The sequence below is a fragment of the Bubalus kerabau genome, chromosome 4 (genome assembly GCF_029407905.1).
Source record: "Bubalus kerabau isolate K-KA32 ecotype Philippines breed swamp buffalo chromosome 4, PCC_UOA_SB_1v2, whole genome shotgun sequence".
NCBI classification, from domain to species: domain Eukaryota; kingdom Metazoa; phylum Chordata; class Mammalia; order Artiodactyla; family Bovidae; genus Bubalus; species Bubalus kerabau.
The window spans coordinates 72,535,533-72,548,602 of NC_073627.1; the positions used below are offsets into that span (position 1 = coordinate 72,535,533).

The 13,070-nt window shown below is 40.6% G+C and overlaps 1 long non-coding RNA gene across 1 annotated transcript in view; it reads right to left on the reverse strand.

Annotated features, from left to right (window-relative positions):
- Positions 1 to 255: 255 nt before the first annotated feature.
- Positions 256 to 13,070, reverse strand: part of LOC129651459 (uncharacterized) — a 31,956-nt gene continuing 19,141 nt past the window's right edge. The window contains exons 2-3 of the long non-coding RNA XR_008714153.1: positions 1,589 to 1,688; positions 256 to 744 (exon numbers count right to left, since the gene is read on the reverse strand). This is a non-coding gene — a long non-coding RNA (uncharacterized LOC129651459). The remainder of the gene's footprint in view (positions 745 to 1,588; positions 1,689 to 13,070) is intronic.

Below are 13,070 nucleotides of genomic sequence, written 5' to 3' on the forward strand. Positions count from 1 at the left end.
TTAAATATACTTAGCTCTCTATAGCCTATAAAATTTAAATTTAGCATTGCCTCTAAATGGAATATTTACTCTCTGCATTATTAACTCCTCTCACCCTTCATGTCTCAGGGAAGGCTTTCCTGACTAGACTATGTAAAGCAGACACTATACCTGTAACTTTCTATCACATAAACAAGTTTATTTACTTCATAGGTAATTATTATGTATGTATGTATGTATTCTCTGTCTACCCTCTTTGACTTTTCACCTGCATTTTCCTGTGTCCTAACGTGCAAGGAAGACAATGAGAAAAAGAGAAAGACAGACTAGGACAGAGAGAAGGGAAATAGATATTTTTCTATAATGTGGGACACAAAAATCTAAGAACTCAGATAAGAGACAACATTTATGCTGATTAGTGAAGATAAAGGTGAAGGATGGCAGATTTGGGAGTACTCCTGGGCTAGGCTGTGGTCATCAACACCATCAGTCACCAATGGCTGGTGCAAAGGTCAGCACGAAGGTCAGCTCCCAGGCCCCTGTGTGACTCTGTAGCAGCAGCAGGAGCAGTTGTGTCTCTGGTGGGTATTGGTAGCACAGTTGACATCAGGGGAAGAGCAACAGCTGAGATACTCAGTGAGCAAAAGAAGAAAGCGAAAAGTGCTAAAATGCATGCAGCAGCCATGGAGATGATTCATTTCTTGGAGCAGTGCGTATGACAATTCCAGGAACTTCTCAAGATTATCTAGGGGGAGACTGGATTTCCTGAAGAATAAATAAGAACATGCAAGGTCAGAGAAATTTTACTTTGCTTGCTTTTAGTCTTTTCTAATTGTCAAATGATGTCTAAGAAATAAAGGTTTCCTTTGGTAAGTAATTCATCTTATTTGTCCCTTCAAGAGAGAAATCGGAAAACCAAACAAACAACAACAACAACAACAACAACAACAAAACCACCTATCTCAGGAATTTCTGTACACAAGAGAATATAAAAATACAAAACAAGTAATTGTTCTTTCTTTAGCCACATAAATTAGGGGGGAAATAGGTGTTTAGAGTAATTGTTTTTCTCTAGTGCCTTGAGCTCAAAGCAAAGTTCTCTCCAACTTAATGCAGGAAAAATTACAACAAATATTATTATTCCAAATTTTCTCATATCCCAATCATGCTATGTAATTTTTCTTCCAGGAAAAAGCTGATAGAAACACTTTGCTTGGGTGGCTTAGCTTTCCTGTAGCACAAAATGAAATTTCTAGCAACCCAATCTTGTGAGTATTGCTCTTTGCTGTCTCCATCCCTAAAAATGGAGCGCTGGTGGTTACCTATGTTTTATATGTCAGCTTTTTGTACTTGTGAAAATTATCTCAACTTGGTCACAGAATTTCACAAATAAATGTTGAGTTGATCCACTTTGATCATTGCTCTTGAATTTTTTCCCCCATACTTTGTGTAAATTCTTGTGGTGAGTTGGTAAGTAATGTGAGTTGTCTTGTGTCTAATCTATATCCTATAGAAGACATTGTTTCTTACAATGACTTTATAGTTAGAGCAATCTACCATTTCTCTCTACAGATAATCATTTTAACAGTACTTGAATATCATGCATTACCTTTAAGGTCCAGGATCCTGAGTCATAATTTTTCATCCAAGTCTTACAACCTGCATATAGGTTGTATTAAAACTGCATGTTTTCTTGGAAAACCTACGGGCTAACAAAATCATAAAACATTCTCAGGTTAAATTATATTTTGTGTTTATAGATGAACACTAAAGTCAGTCTTACTGTTCAATCTTCCCATTTATCCAAGAGTGAATTCAATTTAAAAATAGCTAAAGGGCATTTCTGAACTTAGAGATAAGATCTGATGGTCAAAAATAAAGATGATGCCTTTTATTTTTCAATAATTTTTTTCCCAATGTTGCTCTGGGTAAAACAGGTGCATATTATAATTATTATTGGATTCTCTCCAATTTATGACATTATGTATTTTATATTCTTGTAAAACTGTCTAAAAGAATACAGTTTCTTATATAAAGAAAATAGGAATGATATTTATAAAGCAGGACTTCTAAAGTAACATTTCTAAAATATCTAATAAATTATGTATTTACATATATATAGTACATCATGAATAGTTATTTTCTTTCCTTTCAACTATACTCACATTAAAACATGAATCTTTAGCTTTCTTTAATTTTTCCTCAAAATCTTTAGTATAAGATATTAATTTATAATGGGCTTCCTAGGTGGCGCTAGTGGTAAAGAACATGCCTGCCAATGCAGGAGATGCAAGAGATGCAGGTTTGATCCCTGGGTCAGGAAGATCACCCGGAGGGAGGCTCAGCAACCCCCTCCAGTATTCTTGCCTGGAGAATCCCATGGACAGAGCAGCCTGATGGGCTACAGTCAACAGCGTTGCAGAGAGTCAGACACGACTGAAGTGACCTAGCACATGGGCACATTAATAAATGTGTGTTAGTTGCTCAGTCATGTCTGACTCTTTGCAGCCCCATAGACTGTAGCCCACCAGGCACCTCTGCCCATGGGATTCTCCAGGCAAGAATATTGGAGTGGGTTGCCATTCCATTCTCCAGGTGATCTTCCCAACCCAGGGATTGAACCTAGGTCTCCCATAGACATTTTAGGAATCAGCGAACTAAGATGGACTGGAATGGGCCAATTTAATTCAGATGACCATTATATCTACTACTGTGGACAAGAATCCCTTAGAAGAAATGGAGTAGTCATCATAGTCAACAAAAGAGTCCAAAATGCAGTACTTGTATGCAATCTCAAAAATGACAGAATGATCTCTGTTCATTTCCAAGGCAAACCATTCTTTATCACAGTAATCCAAGTCTATGCCCCAACAAGTAATGCTGAAGAAGCTGAAGCTGAATGGTTCTGTGGAGACCTACAAGACCACCTAAAACTAACACCCAAAAAAGATATCCTTTTCATCATAGGGGGCTGAAATGCAAAAGTAGGAAATCAAGAGGTACCTGGAATAACAGGCAAGTTTGCACTTGGAGTACAAAATGAAGCTGGGCAAAGGCTAACAGAGTTTTGCCAAGAGAATGCACTGCTCATAGCAAACTCCCTCTTCCAACAACACAATAAAAGACTCTACACATGGACATTACCAGATGGTCAACACTGAAATCAGATTGATTATATTCTTTGCAGTCAAAGATGAAGTTCTATTTAGTCAGCAAAAACAAGACCAGGAGCTGACTTTGGCTCAGATCATGACTCCGTATTGCCAAATTCAAACTTAAAGAAAGTAGGGAAAACCACTAGACCATTCAAGGATGACCTAAATCAAATCCCTAACAATTGTAAAGTGGAAGTGACAAATAGATTCAAGGGGTTAGATCTGATAGACAGAGTGCCTGATGAACTATGGATGGAGGTTCATGACATTGTACAGGAGGAAGTGATCAAGACCATCCACAAGAAAAAGAAATGCAAAAAGGCAAAATGGTTGTCTAAAGATGACCTTACAAATAGATGAGAAAAGAAGAAAAACTAAATGCAAAGGAGAAAAGGAAAGATATACCCATTTGAATGCAGAGTTTCAGAGAATAGCAAGAAGAGATAAGAATGATTTCCTCAGTGATCAATGCAAAGAAATAAAGGAAAACAATAGAATGGGAAAGACTAAAATTCTCTTCAAGAAAATTAGAGATACCAAGGGAACACTCCATGCAAAGATGGGCGCAGTAAAGGACAGAAATGATATGGACCTAACAGAAGCAGAAGATACTAAGAAGAGGTGGCAAGAATACACAGAAGAACTGTACAAAAAAGATCTACATGACCCAGATAACCACAATGGTGTGATCACTCACCTAGAGCCAGACATCCTGGAATGAGAAGTCAAGTGGGCCTTAGGAAGCATCACTATGAACAAAGCTAGTGGACGTGATGGAATTCCAGCTGAGCTATTTCACATCCTGAAAGATGATGCTGTGAAAGTGCTGCACTCAATATGCCAGCAAATTTGGAAAACTCAGCAGTGGCCACAGGACTGGAAAAGTCAGCCTTCATTCCAATCCTAAAGAAGGGCAATGCCAAAGAATGCTTAAACTACCACACAACTGCACTCATCTTACACACTAACAAAGTAATGCTCAAAATTCTCCAAGCCAGGCTTCAACAGTACATGAACCAAGAACTTCCAGATGTTCAAACTGGATTTATAAAAGGTAGAGGAACTAGAGATCAAATTGCCAACATCCACTGGATCATCATAAAAGCAAGATAGTTCCAGAAAAAACATCTATTTCTGCTTTATTGACTATCCAAAATCTTTATCAGTGTGGATCACAACAAACTGTGGAAAATTCTTCAAGAGATGTGAATGCTAGACCACATTACCTGCCTCCTGAGAAATCTGTATGCAGGTCAAGAAGCAACAGTTAGAACTGGACATGGAACAACAGACTGTTTCCAAATTGGGAAAGGAGTCTTTCAAGGCTGTATATTGTCACTTTGTTTATTTAATTTATATGCATGATGTTAACTTATATACATACATGGATGTGTATATATATATATATACACACACACACATTTGTATATACATATATTTAATTTATATACATACATGCAGAGTGCATCATGAGAAATGCAAATACCAGGCTGAATGAAGCACAAGCTGGAATCAAGACTGCGGGGAGAAATATCAATAACCTCAGATATGCAGATGACACCACCCTTATGGCAGAAAGTGAAGAGGAACTAAAAAGCCTCTTGATGAAAGTGAAAGAGGAGAGTGAAAAAGTTGGCTTAAAACTCAACATTCAAAGAACTAAGATCATGGTATCTGGTCCCAACACTTCATGGCAAATAGATGGGGAAACAGTGGAAACAGTGACAGTGTTTATTTTCTTAGGCTCCAAAATCACTGGAGATGGTGACTGCAGCCATGAAATTAAAAGACACTTGCCCCTTGGAAGAAAAGCTATGACCAACTTAGATGGCATATTAAAAAGCAGAGACACTACTTTGCCAATGAAGTCTAGTCAAAGCTATGGTTTTTCCAGTAATCACGTATGGATGTGAGACTTGAACTATAAAGAAAGCTGAGTGCCAAAGAACTGATGCTTTTGAACTGTGGTGTTGTAGAAGACTCTTGAGAGTCTCTTGGACTGCAAGGAGATCCAACCAGTCCATCCTAAAGGAAATCAGTCCTGAATATTCATTGGAAGGACTGATGCTAAAGCTGAAACTCCAATACTTTGGCCACCTGATGTGAAGAACTGACTCATTGGAAAAGACCCTGATGCTGGTAAAGATTGAAGGCAGGAGGAGAAGGGGCCAACAGATGATAAGATGGATGGAGGGCATCACTAACTCAGTGGACATGAGTTTGAGAAAGCTCAGGGAGTTGGTGATGGATAGGGAAGCCTGGTGTGCTGCAGTCCATGGGTCACAAAGAGTCGGACACAACTGAGCAAATGAACTTAACTGAACTGAATGTAAAATTAGGACATTTGCATTATGATGGGAAGCTTCATAATCTTAACACATAGGCAATAAACTATTTTTTAAAAAGCAAACATTAATTGTGTATGTATTCAGGTACTGAGGTAAAATTTCACATACTTTATCTCTCCTGTAATTCTATCAAGAACTGATAAAGAAGTTGCCAATTTTATTTCTGTAATATAGAAGAAGAAACTGACACTTAATGATTTTAAAAACAAGATGACAGATCCAAAATGGAGTTACCAATGCTAAACCCTATGTCACCAACTTAAGATTTACGCTAACTACAGTTTCTGCTTGTAATGGAATCTTAAACCAGAAAATCAGGAATCACCTGATCACCACTAGTTAATCCCACCTTACAGATCACCTCCAGCCTCCAAAGGAAAGTAACATTGCAATAACCAACCTGCTTTTTGCCTGTTAATTCCTTGTTGCCACTCCATTCTGCCCATGAACGTCCTTCACTTTAGAAAGCTCCTTGGCACCCCTTTCTATCAGCCAGATTGGATTCTGCCACATTCATGAATCATTGAATAAAGTCACCAAACCTTTAAATTTTACTCAGTTGAATTCTGTTTTTTACCAGAAAAATTATGTAACTTGTTTATGGCCAAACAGCAGAGAGCAGATATGACTCAGTCCTATGCCTGTCTGACTCCAAAGGCCATATACTTACCTACATTACACTGACTTTCATGTATGGAATATTAATTAAATTTTACCCACCTCTGAGTGGAGGGGTAGGGAGATGACCTGATTTCTTGCTGCTTTCAACAGGGTATATTGCCTTACCCTCCGAATATATTTTAGAGTCATGAGAGATTTAATTGATTTTTCTGTTTTAAAATCATATTCAATGTGTATGACAGTCTACAGCTAGTTGGGCAGGCTATTACAACTATGCTGCTAATAAATTTTAATTTCAAGTGGATGTTTTGCTAACCTTGGCTAGCCAATCACAGACGCATTTAATTGGTCTCAAGGAGCTCTGAGGATTAGTGTGGGTCCATCACCAAAAAATAGAAAAAAATTAGCAAAAGCTGGTGTCCTAGAATATGGTGGTGGTTCAAATAACTTCATGAATCAATTTTTATTTTATTTTAAACAATTGAATTTTAATACTATATAGCTAACCACTGTGTTTAGCATTATGAAGTGTCAAGATAAATGATAGCACTTCAATATAATCTACATATGATACATTGACATCATGAAATGGTATCAATAAATTGAGACGATAAAGATAAGAATATTTTCCTGATTTTGTAAATAATTTTTTGAACTAAAAGTCTTAAAGCTAATTGGTTAGAAGTAGAATGTACCATTTCACCTGCCAAGAACCTTGCAAGAATTTCTTCACGTTGGAAAGAACGGCTGATAAGAGTCTAGAGTCATCTCAGATGTTGTGTTCCTAGGATGAAGAGTTCCTCTTCCTGACACAGGAAGAGGAGACACCTTTACAAATTTAAATTTTCTTTATAAAAATAAATTTCCTTTTACACAAAGACAAGGTATGCTCTTCTTTAGAGTTTTCCCTGTGTCCAATGTTCCTCAATTGCCATCAACTCAAAATAATTGTTATGCAAAAGTAGTATGTTTTAGGGTTGCATATTCTGGTCCCCTTCCCTGGTTAACCAGTAGGTAGGGTAAAATCTCAAACTCTTCACTGAAGATGGTGGCTCTCAAACTGCAAAATCACTGAAGATGGTTACTGCAGCCATGAAATTAAAAGATGCTTGCTCCTTGAAAGAAAAGCTATGAGCAACCTCGATAACATAAAAAGCAGAGACATTGCTTTGCCAACAAAGGTCCATCTGGTCAAAGCTATGGTTTTTCCAGTAGTCATGTATGGATGTGAGAGCTGGACCATAAAGAAGGCTGAGCAGCGAAGAATTGATGTTTTTGAACTGTGGTGTTGGAGAAGATTCTTGAGAGTCGCTTAGACTGCAAGGAGATCAAACCAGTCCATCCTAAAGGAAATCAGTCCTGAATATTCACTGGAAGGACTGATGCTAAAGTTGAAGCTACAATAGTTTGGCTACCTGATGTGACGAGCCAACTCATTAGAAAAGACCCTGATGCTGGGCAAGATTGAAGGCAGGAGGAGAAGGGGACAACAGAGGACAAGATGGTTGGATGGCATCACTGACTCAATAGACATGAATTTGAGCAAGCTCCAGGAGATGGTGAAGGACAGGGAAGCCTGGCATGCTGCAGTCCATGGGTCACAAAGAGTTGAACACAACTAAGTGACTGAACAACCACCACAACAACAAAGGTAAAATCTCAAACTCTTCACAGTTCTTGCTGGTTCTGTCTATGGCCAGGGGCTCCTGAAAGAGAAAGGACAATGACCCCACACTCTGAGATCAGTGGCTTGATTACCGGGAATTCATTACTGAGTGGTGTCACCCATGCACTGAACGGGGAGGATGAGGGGCAGCAGTGCCCTGCCTGTTAAAGAAGTTAAAGAGGCTGAGTGATGAGAAATATGATTCAAACTGGTCAAATGGTGCCTTGGTCATCTTCACTCTTATCTGGGTAAGTAGAGGAAGAGGTATTATCAGGAAGATCGGGTGGCCCTCTCCACAGTTCCACAGCTCCATACAAAAGATGAAGCAGTTGTGGCACCAAGGAACTCCTAAGCTGAAATAATGCTGGCAATGAGGATCTTGCTATATAATACGGAACTCACATGTAGTAAAAGCATTAGAAGTTCATTTGGTTAAGGGAGTTCCCTGGTGGTCCAGTGGCTAAGATTTCCTGCGCCCAGTGCAGGGGGCCCAGGTTCGATTCCCAGTCAGGGAAATAGAGCCTACAAGCCACAACTAAGAGTTCACATACTTCAACTACAAAATCCCACAGGCTGCAATTAAGACCCAGTACAGACAGATAAATAAATATTTAAAGAAAAAACTTCATTTGGTTGAGCCCGGAGTGGCTGACAGCTGAACTTAAAAACAAATGTGCCCCGCCAACCAATGTGAAGCTGTGATCTCCCTCTTCACCCACTAGACCCTCACTCCCATTCTATTCCAATTTCATTGGCTTTAAGGATAAAGATAATTTGTGGTAGGGCCAAGGTCTCTCTGGTCCCAAGGAGGATCAAAGGCCATAAACACTCTGAACTTTGGGATATGGAGGGTTTTAAACTTCTGTGACTCTATAGAATCAGCCCCCCAAAGGGCCAACCTTCTCACTTTCATGGAAGTGAGAAGAGGTGTCCAGAGGGTGCCCAGGGAAGAAGAAATGCCCAAATACAGTTAACACGGTTTGGATAGGGTTCATAGGGGTCAGGGCTTCCCTGGGCTCAGATGGTAAAGAATCCACCTGCAATGCAGGAGACCTGGGTTATGTCCCTGGGTTGGGAAGATCCCTTGGAGAAGGGAAAGGCTACCCACTCCAGTATTCTGGCCTGGAGAATTCCATGGACTGTATAGTCCATGTGGTCGCAAAGAGTCGGACAAAACTGAGTGACTTTCACTTTCACTTTTGTAGGTGGCACAGTAGGTGAGGGAAGCTGATGTGACCTTGTGGGTGGGACCTATGAACCGATTTGATGTTTTTTGTTTTTTGTGTTTTTTTTGGTTGCTTCTACATCTAATGTATAGTAGGAATTGGTATACTATATGCATGCACTTCCCATCCCAATAGTGTCAAGGGATTCTCCCATGAGTTGTAGGAAAGTTGCTTCTAACTTTGGTACTGCACACTTTTTGAATTTCAGTGACTAATGAATTGAGATCAGAGGGCTCCCCAGGCGGCATCAGTGGTTAAAAAAAAATATGCTTGCCAATTCAGGAGATGCAAGAAATGTGGTTCAATCCCTGGGTCAAGAAGATCCCCTGGAGTAGGAAGTGGCAACCCGCTCCAGTTTTTTCTTGCCTGGAAAATTCCATGGACAGAGGAGCCTGGAAGGCTAAAGTCCATGGGGTCACAAAGAGTTGGACACAGCTGAGCAACTGAGCACACACACACAAAGGGATTTAGGGTGGGCTTAGTACAATAGCTGGTGTCCTTGTAAGAAAAAGTACATTTGGACAGACACACAGGAAAGGGACACCATCTGAAGGTGTAAGACAGGGAAGAAGACTTCATGATGATGGAGCTTAACAGTGGTGTGAATCAGCAGGGACACCAAGTATTAATAGTAATATTAGGACGAGGCAATGAAGGAACTTTGTCAAGAGACTTCAGAGGAAATGCAGCCCTGCCAGCACCTTGATTTCAGACTTCCAGCCTCCAGAGCTGTGAGGGAATAAATTCCTGTTGCTTTAAGCCACCTAGTTTGTGGTGCTTTATGACAGTCCAAGGGAGCTAATATAAAGGCTCTATCCATGGGATTCTCCAGGCAAGAATACTGGAGTGTGTAAGTCTTTCCCTTCTCCAGGTATCTTCCCAATTCAGGGATTGAATGGGGTCTCCTGTACTGCATGCAGATTCTTTATGTTTGAGCCACCAGGGAAGCCCCTCCCTAGGCTGAGCCCTGAGGAAACTCAGGGTGTGAGAATACAGGAAACTGGCCCCAAATAGCTGAGGTACATATCAAAGGAATGATTTCAAAGAGCCCAGACTCTTGTATCTTCCCATAAATATAAAAGCAATAAATTCCTTAACTCGAGATACCTGGCTTTCTTTAATTAACAATCATTTTTTGATGTTTAGACTACCTTCCCTTTGTTGTAAACCTTCTATATAACCTGACTCCTCCTCCCCTTGCTTCCTCAGAGCACGGTCGAGTGGTTAAGACTCTGCACTTACAGTGCATGGATCATGGGTTCAATCCCAGGTCAGGGAACTAAGATCTTGCATTCCATAAATAAGTAAATATTTGCCAGTGGTAAATATGCCACCTGTTTCTTCTTCTGCTTATAGTAAAAATATAAGAGAGAGAAATTGAGGGTAAACTGTTAAACAAAAAGGATCCAGGACCTGATGAATTTGGACATCCTCAGGTGTTAAGATGTGACTTTTTAAACTTCTGCTGAAAAAATGTGACTTTTTAAACTTCTGCTGAAACTTCAGAAAAAAAGAAGTATCCACTCACACACAAAAAAATCCTTTGAAAAGATGAAGGGTGTGCCTCTTAGATTCTCTTAATCAAACTAGGGGCCTCCAGGAGGTTTAAGGGGCACTGACCCTTATCCATCTCAGCAGGAAGCTATAACAGAGAAGGCATTAATTTGGAAAGATCTGTAGAAATGGGTTTTATCAAATGAAGTTAACTCCATTGAAGTCCAGGGGAGCCCTACAAAGTTTTTGAAAAGCTTATTTAAAAAAAAAAAGGAAAAAAAAAAACAAAACACTGCTTATTGGACTGAAAGGGCAGACAGAGTGCAAGATGAAAGGAAGTTGTCAGATCTCCAAAATTCTGCGGGCAGGAAGAGCACTGATAAAATTATTCAGCTTTAGAAGAGTTAGGGAAAACACTGAAACCACTCACCCTGGACAGGCACCATAGTAACAACCACTTGAACAAGTTATCTTAAAAAGGAGGTAACAAAAAACACAGAACTAACAAATTACCAGAAGAATTCAGGAAAACTCAAGAGAGGAGACTCCAATCCATATGTCCTACCACCTCCCAGGTTTCCCTTCACTAGAATCCACTGTGACTGAACCATGCGAGCACCCTCAGGAAGGATGCTGAATCAGAGAAATTGGCCAGAGACAACCCAGAAACTAATCCCATCACCATAAAACCCAAAGCTGTGTTGTGAGCTACGTGGCAGAGCAGTTCTCCTGGGTTCCCTTACACTTCTCCTCTCCAACCAGGCACCCCTTCCCAATAGTCTTTTGCTTTGTTAGCCCCTGTGTCTCCTCATATGATTATTTCTAGTGTTGGACAAGAGCCCACTCTTGGACCATGGAAGGGGTCCCCCTATCTGCAACAGAAGTGTGCTACCTTCCACGAAAAAGGAGAAAACCAAAGAGTGGAGCTGAATGACAGGTAGGGTTAACCCCAGATTTTGAAAACTAATCAAGAGATGTGAAACATGTGACCAGCTGTATTTCAGAGCTGCTGGACCCAGTGACCCCTTTGAACCTCCTAGTGTCCCTCCTTTTTGACTATTGAAGGGCAGCAGAATATGTCACCCCAAAACATGGAAGGTAGCATACTTCTGTTGCAGGAAGGGGGACCCCTTCCACGGTCTGAGAGTGGGCCTTCTTGGCATAAGGATCATTTTGAGCTATTTAAAAAAAACAAAAGCTGCAGACATAAGAGAAACTCTGAAAACAGAGAGGTTACCCTTTACTAAAGGAAATCTACATTTATTTTACATTAGAAAGGGCACCTGTACTAGCAAGGGGCCCTTGTGCCTGCCAAATCGCTCAGTCATGTCCAACTCCTTGCGACCCCATGGACTGTAGCCCACCAGGTTCCTCCATCCATGGGGATTCTCCAGGCAAGAATACTGAAGTTGAGTTGCCATGCCCTCCTTCAGGGGATCTTCCCAACCTAGGAATTGAGCTGGCATCTCTTATACCTCCTGCACTTGCAGGTGGATTATTTTACCACTAGGGCCACCTGGAAAGGGACCTATTATCAAAGATAACTTTTCACCTGAGAGACTTATCTGCAGGGCAGGGCAACCTCTGTTTACCAAACATTTCTACACTCACCTTCCCTTGAATTGAATTTCCTCTCCTCAGTATCTTTCGTCTTTAGCTGAAGATGATATTTTGCTGGTCACTTGGACCATTTCTGGAGAAGGAAATGGCAACCCACTCCAGTACTCTTGCCTAGAAAATTCCATGGATGGAGGAGACTGGTGGCCTACAGTCCATGGGGTCGCAAGCTTTCCTGTATATCTCCCATGTATACACTGATGCCAAATTTTATTGACTGCTAAAATTCCCTGGTGACCCAAGGGTTGGCCTTCCCTGGTGGCTCAGAGGGTAAATAATCTGCTTGCAATGTAGACCTGAGTTCAATCCCAGGGTCAGGAAGATCTCCTGGAGAAGGGAATGGCAACCCACTCCAGAACTCTTGCCTGGAGAATCCCATGGACAGAGAAGCCTGGTGGCCTACTCACTAGTCCAGTGAGTCACAAAGAGTAGGATGTGACTGAGGGACTTTCAGTTTTTTTCACTTTCCAAGGTTTGAACTCTGAGCTTCCCCTGCAGGGTCCACAAGTAGAATCCATGGTCCAGAACTAAAATCCTTCAGGCCACGCAACTTCAAAGTTTTTGTAACTGCTGGGTCTCCAAATCATCACCTGTGTGACTTAAATACAGTTTGATCATCGACCTCCTTGATAATTCTATTGAAACCGCAGAAGACAGCTCGAAACCCTTTACCTGCTTTGAGGTAAGTGATAGACTGTCCACAGTTTCTGACTCAGGAATCTTGTGCCTTCTGTCTGCATTCATGAAGCTGTGGCAGTCTAACCTGTTGATCTGCAAGTAGTGAAAACTCAGACTTTTCATAGTTCTCAACAAGGTAATATATGTTACATCTGGACCAAGACAGAGGAGAAAGTTAAATGCATGTTCTTTCCTCCCACCCACCCCACCTTTTTTTTTTTTTTTTTTTTTGGCTTTTTTTTTTCTTACCAGATTGTACCAGGTTTAATAGTGGTCTGTCCCCAAA